Consider the following 12,097-nt stretch of genomic DNA (forward strand, 5'->3'; position numbering starts at 1 on the left):
AGTTTTGGAAAGAGGATGCCGAGAGTGGCGTTGTTTTAAAAAGGACTTTACTTTGAGTAAAAGTGGCTTGTGAGCCTGAGATGATTTGAGAAATGAGAATTTTAAAGCCAAGGCTGGAAAGGATTAAATTTTGAATCCTTTTTTATTTCAAAGTAAAGTGAATTGAGAAAAAGTGATTTATGGCTTAAATGCCAATTTTATGAATTTGTTGATGTTGAATGGTGGAAGTGCTATTTTGTTATAAGCTGGAATGGCTGTGTATGATATTGAATTATGGCTGATTGTCGAATGAGTTATGAGTTGTATGGCTGACTATGAATTATGAATTTAAGCCGGATGGCTGAGATGGATGTTGATCCATGGCTGAGATTGAATGCATATGTACTGAGATATTGATAATTGTGATTTTGCACTTCCACTATTTGAGACACGAGTTCCCTGGAAGAAAGCAGTGGCTAGCCACCACGTGCTCCAGGTGGAGACTCGAGACTCTGTTGACCCTATGTCGTAAGGGTGGCCAGGCACTGTGAAAGCCCCGGATGAGCTCGCCCCCGTGAATATACACCAGTGAGGGTGTTGGATATGGATCATGATTATGATCATGATAATGATCGAGAATAACTCGAGTTGGAGATGCACGACAGAGGGACAGTCCAATGGTTAGCTACCAGGACTTGTCGGGTTGACTCTATAACCGACAGATGATATCATCATCCACTAGGACATGCATGCATCATATGCATCTATGTGACATTGTTTGGGTGTGCATATTGTATTTGGTTTGCCTTTGTGACTACTTGTGATTGACTGCTAATTGTTCTACTTGCAATAACTGTTTGTTTGTGCTTGAATCTTCCTATTTGTGTTTGCGACTGAGACTCTGTTGGACTATGGTGATTGTTTGTTGGTTGGAGTGTTTGGGCCTATGGCCGTGGTTGAAATGAGATGGACCGATGGTTGATTTCGGTTTTGTGTTTCTGGTTTGGAAAAGTATGAAAGGTTATTTTGGTTCAGCATAGATAAACCTTTTTGAAAGGCTTTTGGGTTTTTGAGAACTGAACGGTTCCTCTTTCAGAAAAGATTTCAGACTTTACTTTTATTGTAAACCGTTGTTTTCGAAAAGAGGCATAAGACGGTTATTAATCACTGGTACGGTTTACCTTCACGTATCCTATTACAGTAATTTCCAAAAACCCTCTACTGAGAACCCTTTCGAGGATGATGTTCTCATCCCCTTACAATTTTTTCCCTTTCAGGATATGGATGCAGAAGTCACAAAGAGCTTATCTAATTATTGTCGTGATGTTTGTATTGCTTTAGTTATTGTTTATTGTTCCCTCGCCTTTATCTTGATATATTCTATAAGAGGGATAGGGATTGTATTGGCTAATGCTTGTCTTTATGAGTTTTTGTAAGTTGTATGGTATCTATGGATGTACTTTATCGAACAAAAGTGTTTTTGGATCGGTATTGCAGTTTAAAGTTTTAAATAGGCTCATATTTTAGTATTAAATAGTATAAAAGTCATCGTAATGTCCGAGCTATCAGAGTCGCGCAGCCGGAAGTGTGAGCTTTGGTAGTTAGGGTGTTACATTATGGTATCAGAGCAGTCCTTTCTATAGAGCCTGAGGAATGGACCGACTATGCTTCAGTTGCATACTCTGAGTGTTTGTCATGTATTAGGTCTTGTCGAATGACGAGAATTAGAGCTTTATGCACATGACGGTCTATTGATTAACGCTGTTAGTCTTGCATTGCATAATTCTTGGTATTAAGTTTGGCTGGCTTAATACTGTGAATTATGTGTATGAAAGCACTGATGGGTTATCATAGATGATATACGAGTTTTGAGTAAAGCGAATCGCGGGTTTTGGGAACGTTGGAAACTATTTCTCGAGGCTATTCAGTTGTCTGTCTTGAATTCTGTTCGAGTCGACCTGTTCTTTCATGTCCTAACTTGAAGTTCTTGTTTGCTAATCCTTTTGAAAAGTAGTTTGATTTTTCAACTCTATTCCTCTATTCATATGTATTCTTGTTTGATCTTAATTGCATATGCTTATTTGAAATCCTTGTTGTATCTATCTTTCTCTATTTGAGTTCTTTTTTGATTGTTGTATTCTGTGATATAGCTTTGAACTTGTCTTAGAGCGCTGTGTATTTTTAACTCCTGATTCCGAGTCCATTCCTAGAGAAATTGTTGATTCAGTGTTTCTCTTACTTAACAGTGACACAGCCAATTTTGAGATTTTATAAATTTCTGTTAACAAGATATATACTTATCTATATGTGAAACTTTGAGGATTTCTTATACAGTTTAACAACTATTTATTTCTAATACCTCGACTGTACTTTTACTGATTTACGGGACTGCACTTACTTTAAAAGTAAATTGACTTTCTAGTGATTCTACTATAGCTCCAATGCACATCTTCATTTAATTATGTATTTGGGTATTTTTCAAAATTCCGGAAAGGGAGGATTTGTCGCTTTTATTCCGGTTGAGTTTTGTTTGATAAGCTTCACTTAACTTATTTTTAATTGAGTTTGATTTAGCATACTACATGGTTTATGCCATTGATGTTCTTTTGAAAATGTTGGACTCATAGCTTTCTTCTTATGAACAGACTCGCTCCTTCTTAAGTTGTTCACCTCTATGAATGTCATATGTGATTCTGTTTTTAACTATACATCTACCTTTTGTGAGCACTACAATCAATCTCAGTTTTCTTTTTTTGTGAATCTCATTCCAATATGAGTCAGTTTAATTTGTTTCAGATTAGTGCATCGTTTATCCTCTCATTGTCTTTACAAGAGTTTTTAGTCAAAGATTTATCCTTGGGAAATTACTAATGAGTGGGTTGTCTTTTCCTATGACTTTTGTATTCTTTTCAATCAATTGAAAGCTTGTTTGATGTCTCATGCCTAGTGGATATTGTTCGAACTCCCTTGATTTGAGATCCTTCCTTGTATGGCTTGACTCCTTTCTAAGTACATCCTAATTTTCTTGAATATCCTTCTGAGATGGTGATTTCAAGTATACTTTTGGAGTCTTGTTTCGGACTTTTTGAAGTTTTGAATTCTCTTTGAAGAAGTTCTAAACTAAATTTATTTTTCTGTTGTCCGATTGTAATTGAAACCATTGTTCAATTTTGACAAAGTTGATTTAAAGTTGGCATGCGCCATTTTAAATGAAGTTTTGGGAAGCTTCCATATTTATCGGAAACCTGTCTGTTCGTAATGCACCACTTATTTCCTTTATCAATTTATAAGCAAATGTTACCTCGAATTTTCTTTTTTAAATAGAGTTTAACTTTCCCTTTCGTCCTTGCTAAAACTTTTATACACGCTTGTTTGAATATGAAATTTTGAGAATTTTGAACAAGCATTTGATTACTTCCAAATTTTTATGAACTTCTTTTGGTTAGGTTGTGCACCTAACTATCCTTCTAAAATATTTGAGGAAATATTTTAGCTCTTAGCCAAACTTGTGTGCATTTTGTTTTTAAAACTCTACATGATCTACTTCAACATGAAATTGTATTGAAGTAAAGCCACGTTTATGTTTTTGCTACTCTCTTGAATGTTTGTTGCTCAACTTTTCTTCTAGACTGCAAAGTGATTTTTTCGCAAGTTTTCGACTTTTTCATGAACAATGTATTCGAAAGTATTTGTAATCGTGCTCTTGAGTTCTGTGAGCTTTGTCTTGGGTTTGATATTCTTTTCTGTAAACCTCCTATTTCTTCGACTCAACTTGAATTTGTTTCGAACTAAGGCGTTGGTTCTCTTCTTATTGGTCTTATTGAATTTCTTGGATCCAAGGGTTATCTTTAGAGTTGTCAATCGATTTATTTCTAGCAAACTTCTTTGCTTGGACATCCTTGTTTATCTGGAATTGGATACATTCCCTCAAATCTATGAGTATTACTGATGACAAGTCATCTTAGCCTAGTTTCACTAGCCTTTTTCTTTTGTTTTCAATTGAATTATGCACTTTCTTGAGCCAAAAGAAAGCCAATTGGGTAGATTTTCATGTTTCCTTTGATTTAATCAACCATGTATGAATTCATGCTATTTCATGAGGTTTTATGCTATAATTGTCATATATTATGAAAGAATGAATATCTCATGATTTTGAGCATAGCTTTGATGTGTTTGGTTGATTAATGATAGGTGAAGAAAGCTTGGAGAAAGGTTGATGCAAGAAGGAATGGCTAGGAGGAATGACTTGAGTCTTGGATTAATTATGAACCAGGAAGCAAAAGCTGGAGAAAAAGTTAGCCCCTAACTTTTTGGCTAACTTTTGGGCAGAAGCTGGAGCAAAAGTTAGCCCCTAACTTTTTGGCTAACTTTTGGGGAAAAGCTGGACCAAAAGTTAGCCCCTAATTTTTTGGCTAACTTTTGGCATGAAAAACACTCCCTGGATGCACCAAAAGTTTGTGCCAACATTAGCCCCTAACTTTTTGGCTAACGTTGGCGCCTGAAAAACTCCCTGGGCTAGCAAAAGTTTGCGCCAACGTTAGCCCCTAACTTTCTGGCTAACGTTGGCGCCATGAATAACTAAGGGGAGGCCAACGTTGGAGCAAAAGTTAGACCCCTAACTTTTGCCCCAACGTTGGTATCAGCAAAACAAGGGTGCTGATGTGAAAAGTTGGAGCAAAAGTTAGACCCTAACTTTTACTCCAACTTTTACTCAAGCTTTCATGATTCCAACCCGGTTCAATTCGGTTCTTCTCCAAACTCCAAGAGCAATTAACCAAGGCCTCTCTCAACCCAATTCCATCATGAGCAAAGGCCCAATTGAAGGCTTGAAGACCATTTGAAGAAAGTGTATAAATAGCATAGGATTTAAGTTTTTAGGGAGCTTCCCTTAGAGTTTTCAGAATAGCTTTCTTTTCGGTTTTGCTTGGAGCTCACTTTTATTTTTCTTAGCATTGTTGTTTTAATTCAAGAGAATTTGGGAGGAGAATTGATCTCTCTTCTTTCTTGTTCTTGCCCAGCACTCTTTACTTTTCTTGTCTTGGATTTTGGGTGGAGAGTTGAAGAAATTCTGTTTCAATCTCACCTTGGGATCTTGTTTAATTTTCTGTTTAATTGAATTTCAGTTTCGGTTACTTGCTTCTTCATCTACTTTCTTTGCAATCTACATTTCCTTTGCAATTGTTCTTGTTGGATCTAGGAAGGCATTGAGATCTAGACTTGGTTTTCTAGTCTCTTGGGTCCTGAGATCCGGATTTCCCATTTCCCATTCCCTGTTTACTGTTTTCATGCTTATTTACATTTCTGCTTTAAGATCCGGTTTGATTCAAGACATCCTTTACTTCTCTGTTTGTTGCAATTTACTTTTCCTTGTTTAATTCCTGCAAATCCAACTCCCAATTCCCTTTACAATTCAAGCCATTTACATTTCTTGCACTTTAAGATTCTGCAATTTACATTTCTTGCGTTCTAAGTTTCTGCCATTTAATTTTTTGCTCTTTAAGATTCAGCACTTTAAATTCCAGTTCTCTTTAATTTCATGCAATTCACCCATTTTCTTTACTTTTTATGCAATTTAAATTCTGCAAATCACAAATCTCTCAACCAAATCTTGATTCGCTTGACTAAATCAACCACTAAACTAAAATTGCTCAATCCTTCAATCCCTGTGGGATCGACCTCACTCCCGTGAGTTATTATTACTTGATGCGACCTGGTGCACTTGCCGGTTAAGTTTGGGTGTTTTGGAGAAATTCGTTTCTCCGCGAAAATATCCCATCAATTACCCTTGATAATTGTTTCTCCTTTCTAAATCTTATATCCTTCTGAGTAGACTCGAGAATTTTTTTGATATCACGTGCGACTTGGAGACGTAGTAACGCGATGCATTAGTTCTTTAAGACGTGATATGTGTATACGGAAGTTGAAGCGGTAGGTGTGCAACGTTATGAGTTGTGGGTGTTTTGTCCCTTGCAAACGAGCTTGCGGGTGTTAGGCTTATGCTTGGCTAAAAGGTTGTAAAGTGCTTGATGGAGTTGGAAAGTTGAAACTTTGAGGTTGATATGAGATTAGTGTGCGGATGTTAAGCACGTTGTTTTAACCCCAACATGTTTTATGGCCTTCGATGCCTTGCTTTACTCCCACATGTTTGAACCATGTCATCTTTTGCATTGAGCCTATCTTGTAACGTTTGCCTTGCAATCACACTCTTACCTTTGTATCCTTATGTATACGACAACCCAAGTATTTGAAAACCGTATATATATATGTTGAGATATTTTTGCTTCTTCCTTAAATGTGTTCAAGGGTGAACTGTTATGAAATTTCCTTCGTTTTGTATCAATTTTCGAGGGCAAAAATTTTTATAAGGTGGGTAGAATGTAAGACCCAAAACCTTTGAAAAAGGGCTATCATTAGCTAATTATTTCTAATTCAGTGTTTCTGTAGCTTTAATTTCAGAAATTTCTCTATTAAATAAATTTAAAGCAAGTTTTGATTTATTGAATTTGAAATAAATTGAGATTTTTATCCAATTTTACAATTATTGGATTATTTTCTGTATTTAAATTATAAAGTTAGTAGTTGTGAAATAATAAGGATTTCTATATGATTTGAATTAAATAATTAATATTTTAAATATTAATACTGCTATTTTGAAAAATAGATATTATTTCTAATTTTTAGATTTGGGCATTTTATTGAAAATAATTTGTAAAATTGATGAGAAAATAGTATTTTTTCATATACAATTAGTGTTGGATTTACATTGGGTTTCAATTACTATATTATTCCCAATTTTATGTGAAATTACCATAATGCCCTTAACCCTAATTTTGATACACCATCCCCAAAAACCCTTCTCTTCATGCTGTGCAGCCAACAGTCTCTCCTTCATCCTCTTTGCTGCACAACCCTGTGATGAACACACACATGCACTGCTCTTCTGAAAGAAAATATGAGGGGGAATTAGAAACACAACATCCACAATGCACGATGTCCGAAGGAGAAGAAGTGGAGAGGAGGGAGGAGGCCACGCCGGCGCGTCGGGCTTCATCACCGCCGTCACGTCGTTGTCGCCAGCACTGCAAGTTGCTAATCCGCACTGCTGCCACCATTCCGCGACGAGAGGATGTTCGCAGAGAGTAGCGTCGTAGAGAGGGAGAGGCCGAGCGTGGGGCTTTCGCCTTTCTCCTCGTCGCCGACTAGCTCGCCACCGCCGTCGTGATGCTTGTGCCGTCGTCCTCCTCACTGCGGAGTCTGAGTCCTCGTCATCCACGGAGGGCCGAAGAGAGAAGCTCGAATAGGAGAGAGAGATCGGCGGAAGGGGGTTCCTGTTCTGCAGCCGTGCCTCCGCCGCCGCAGGTCCTCCACTGCCCTTCCACCATCGCTGAAGTCCTCCATCGCCATGGCTTGCTGTTCAAAGCTGCTGCCTCGCCACTACTAGAGGTCTGCCCCGATCCGATTTGAAGGAGAGGACGCCATTGAGTGGGGGGAAATGCTTCTGTTGCTCTCCTCAGTCACTGGTGGTAGAGCCGCGTCGCCGTTACCCCTGGGTTGCCATTCTTACCACCGCTGCTAAAACCACCGCCGAAGCTTTTGCCCGTTTCCGTCACCGAAGAACCTCGCTGCCGTCGCCAGAGAACTCTTCTGGTAAGGGTTTTAATTGAGGTTTCTGCCTTTTTGGATTTCGAGAAAGTCTTAATGCTGCGCGGTTTTTATAGTTGATCCACCGGAGCTTCTGGCCGCTGCCGGAGCTGTTGTCGGGCCGGTTCGAAATCACAGTTGCCTCATTGTGTTATTTCGGTAAGAAATTATGTTTCAAACAATCTCGCGTTAGTATTCTGTTGTGTTTGGTTAATAAATATGAGTCTTGGTAACGTGGGATCGAGTCCTGATTATTATATGTTACGATTAGTGTTGCTTTGGTTATTGCGAAAGTGGCTGGGAGCTGAGGTTTTGGTTGTCGTCAGTTCGGGTTGAGGCGGAAAGGACTCTGTGAGACATTTGGGTTATGGAATTGCGTTTTGAGGTAGGGGCGCTTTCCGAAAACTATATTTTTATATATTGGATTTATTACATATGGGTACTGATGTGAGACATGGTATACTTGGTGATTGTATTCAGTCTTATGTATTGTTTGATTTTCTCGAATGATTATAAATGTTGTTTGGCTAGATTGTTGTACGGTTTTGTGAAACGGAATGTTTTCAAGTTGATTCTTTTAAAGATTTGAGATCGAGAGTAATCCGTTGAGAATTGACTTAAGTTAATTTTCTTGAGAATGTGAAAAATATATTACACTTTTGGATTGAGCCTGGTTTACTTTAATTGACTTGATTTTGATAAATGATTTGTTGCTGAACCGTTTCTTTAAAGCCTTGGAAATGAGTTTTATCGGCTGATAATGAAATTGATTTTGAAACGGTTTCCTTGAGATATGAAAATGATATGACTGTTGGTTTTAGTTTGCTTTAAAACTGATTTTTGGATTTTGGACGGTTGAAAAGGATTGTGGAACGGTTTTATTGGCACCCGAACCGGGTGGCAAAGTTCAAGTTTTAGGGGAGGTGCTGCCGAAATTCTGGTGGAATCCGGGATTTCTTCGAAATGTTGTCTGGAAAAATTATGAGTTAAAGACTCCTACTATTTTAGTTGAATTATCAAGAAAGGGATGATTCATGCTTTTGAAATGAATTATTCAAGAGGAAATTGTGATTTAGACTTGTTTCTTAAGAAAAGCATTGTATCTCTTTTAGGAGAAAGTTGTTTAGATGAAACTTATGTTTTTAAGGCTATTTTAAATGTGGCAAGGGCTTTGCCTTTGAATTTGATTTGAAGGTTTCAATTAGAGGAGTTTCAGTGAATTTGAAAGAACCTGAACATTTATTGACAAGTTTCATTTTAAAGTGTTTTGGGAAAAGTTTTAAGTACTCCTTGAATTCTGAATTTTTGCAAGACTAAAACAATTTTTGAGCAGTTTGAAACGCTTTAGAATTTCTCATGGGGTTGAAGCTGGTTTTTGTTTAAGTAAAGGAAACGGTTTTGAAAGGAGTAATTGATTATATGACTCGATTTGGCTTAGATCCTATTTTGTTACTCAAATCAGGAAGCCAAAGTTTTAATGATTTTAAGTGAATTTGAGGAAATGAGTTATGTTAATCTCCCCTAAAGACTTGAGACTCTGCCGAGGAACTTTCGTTATAAAATCCCATTGTTGGATGGATGATTTTGAATATTTCCAAATAAACCTTTAATCTCCATGGTTTTGGAAGTTTTGGAAAGAGGATGCCGAGAGTGGCGTTGTTTTAAAAAGGACTTTACTTTGAGTAAAAGTGGCTTGTGAGCTTGGGATGATTTGAGAAATGAGAATTTTAAAGCCAAGGCTGGAAAGGATTAAATTTTGAATCCTTTTTTATTTCAAAGTAAAGTGAATTGAGAAAAAGTGATTTATGGCTTAAATGCCGATTTTATTAATTTGTTGATGTTGAATGGTGGAAGTGCTATTTTGTTATAAGCCAGAATGGTTGTGTATGATATTGAATTATGGTTGATTGTCGAATGAGTTATGAGCCGTATGGCTGACTATGAATAATGAATTTAAGCCGGATGGCTGAGATGGATGTTGATCCATGGCTGAGATTGAATGCATATATGCTGAGATATTGATAATTGTGATTTTGCACTTCCACTATCTGAGACACGAGTTCCCTGGAAGAAAGTAGTGGCTAGCCACCACGTGCTCCAGATGGAGACTCGAGACTCTGTTGACCCTATTTCGTAAGGGTGGCCGGGCACTGTAAAAGCCCCGGATGAGCTCGCCCCCGTGAATATACACCAGTGAGGGTGTTGGATATGGATCATGATTATGATCATGATAATGATCGAGAATAACTCGAGTTGGGGATGCACGACAGAGGGACAGTCCAATGGTTAGCTACCAGGACTTGTCGGGTTGGCTCTATAACCGACAGATGATATCACCAGCCACTAGGATAGGCATGCATCATATGCATCTATCTGACATTGTTTGGGTGTGCATATTGTATTTGGTTTGCCTTTGTGACTACTTGTGATTAATTGCTAATTGTTCTACTTGCAATAACTGTTTGTTTGTGCTTGAATCTTCCTATTTTTGTTTGCGACTCTGTTGGACTGTGGTGATTGGTTGTTGGTTAGAGTATTTGGGCCTAGGGCCATGGTTGAAATGTGTTGGACCGATGGTTGGTTTCGGTTTTGTGTTTCTGGTTTGGAAAAGATGAGAGGCTATTTCGGTTCAGCATAGATAAACCTTTTTGAAAGGCTTTTGGGTTTTTGAGAATTGAATGGTTCCTCTTTCAGAAAAGATTTCAGACTTTACTTTTATTGTAAACCGTTGTTTTTGAAAAGAGGCATAAGACGATTATTAATCACTGGTACGGTTTACCTTCACGTATCTTATTACAGTAATTCCCAAAAGCCCTCTACTGAGAACCCTTTCGAGGATGATGTTCTCACCCCCCTACAATTTTTCTCCTTTCAGGATATGGACGCAGAAGTCACGAAGAGTGATGTTTGTATTGCTTTAGTTATTGTTTATTGTTCCCTCGCCTTTATCTTGATATATTCTATAAGAGGGATAGGGATTGTATTGGCTAATGCTTGTAATACTATATATATATATATGTGTGTGTGTGTGTGTGTGTGTGTGTGTGTGTGTGTGTGTGTGTGTGTGTGTGTGTACTCTTTATGAGTTTTTGTAAGTTGTATGGTATCTATGATTGTACGTTATCGAACGAAAGTGTTTTTGGATCGGTATTGCGGTTTAAAGTTTTAAACAGGCTCATATTTTAATATTAAATAGTATAAAAGTCGTCGTAATGTTCGAGCTATCAGAGTCGCGCAGCCGGAAGCGTGAGCTTTGGTAGTTAGGGTGTTACACATACAATCCTCACTGAACTCAAACTCTATATCTTTCTGCAGCAATTTGGATAAAGGCAATGCTACTTTACTTAAGTCGTTAATGAATCTCCTGTAAAAACCTGCATGGCCAAGGAACGAACGGACTTCCCTCAGGGAGGAGGGGTAAGGTAAACTAGAAATAACATCCACCTTTGCTGGATCTACAGAAATGCCAGTATTAGATACAACATGTCCTAGTACAATTCCTTGTTTTATCAAAAAGTGACATTTCTAAAAATTTAATACAATGTTAGTACTAACACACATGTCTAATACTCTAGATAAACTATCTAAGCAAAGGCTAAATGAATAAAAACCTCCATACAGTTCTCAATGAGATCAGAGAAAAGACTCATCATGCATCTTTGGAAAGTAGCTGGTGCATTGCATAAGTCAAAGGGCATTCTCTTATAACCATCTAAAAAAACAATAATGGGATTACCTAACAGGCGATCAAGCATTTGATTAATGAATGGCAACGGGGAAGTGATCCTTGCGAGTGGCTTGGTTGAGACGCCTATAGTCAATGCAAACTCTCCATGAGTTCTGTACTCTAGTTGTCAGGAGCTCTCTGTGCTCGTTCTTTATTGTTGTGACTCCAGACTTCTTGGGAACCACTTGTACTGGACTGACCCATTCACTGTCTGAGATGGAGTAAATGATATCTGCTTCAAGTAGTCTAGTTATTTCTTTCTTGACAACTTCTAAGGTGGTGGGATTCAATCTTCTTTGAGGCTGATGGACAGGCTTTGCTCCATCTTCTAAGAATATTCTGTGCTCACAAACTTGAGGGCTGATGCCTACTATATCCGCCAAGCTCCATCCAATTGCTTTCTTATGTTTTCTCAGCACACTGAGCAGTTGCTCTTCTTGTTGAGAGGTGAGTTCCCTTGCAATGATAACTGGAAACTTCTGCTTATCCTCAAGGTAAGCATACTTTAGGTATGGAGGGAGGGGCTTTAATTCTAATTTCTGCTCATAGCTAGGCTCTGGATCATCCGGGGTTGGTGATAATGGCAAAGGGTTTTCATTGTTTTCAGAAAGTGTCCCCACACTTGGACCTTGCTCCATGTACTTCTCTTCCATTTCTTCTTGGTGAACCTCAGCTATAATTTCATCAATGATGTCGCATTGGAAGATAGAATGATCTTCCAGAGGATGCTTCATAGCTTTATTTAAACTG

The sequence above is a fragment of the Arachis hypogaea genome, chromosome 16 (assembly GCF_003086295.3).
Source record: "Arachis hypogaea cultivar Tifrunner chromosome 16, arahy.Tifrunner.gnm2.J5K5, whole genome shotgun sequence".
NCBI lineage: Eukaryota > Viridiplantae > Streptophyta > Magnoliopsida > Fabales > Fabaceae > Arachis > Arachis hypogaea.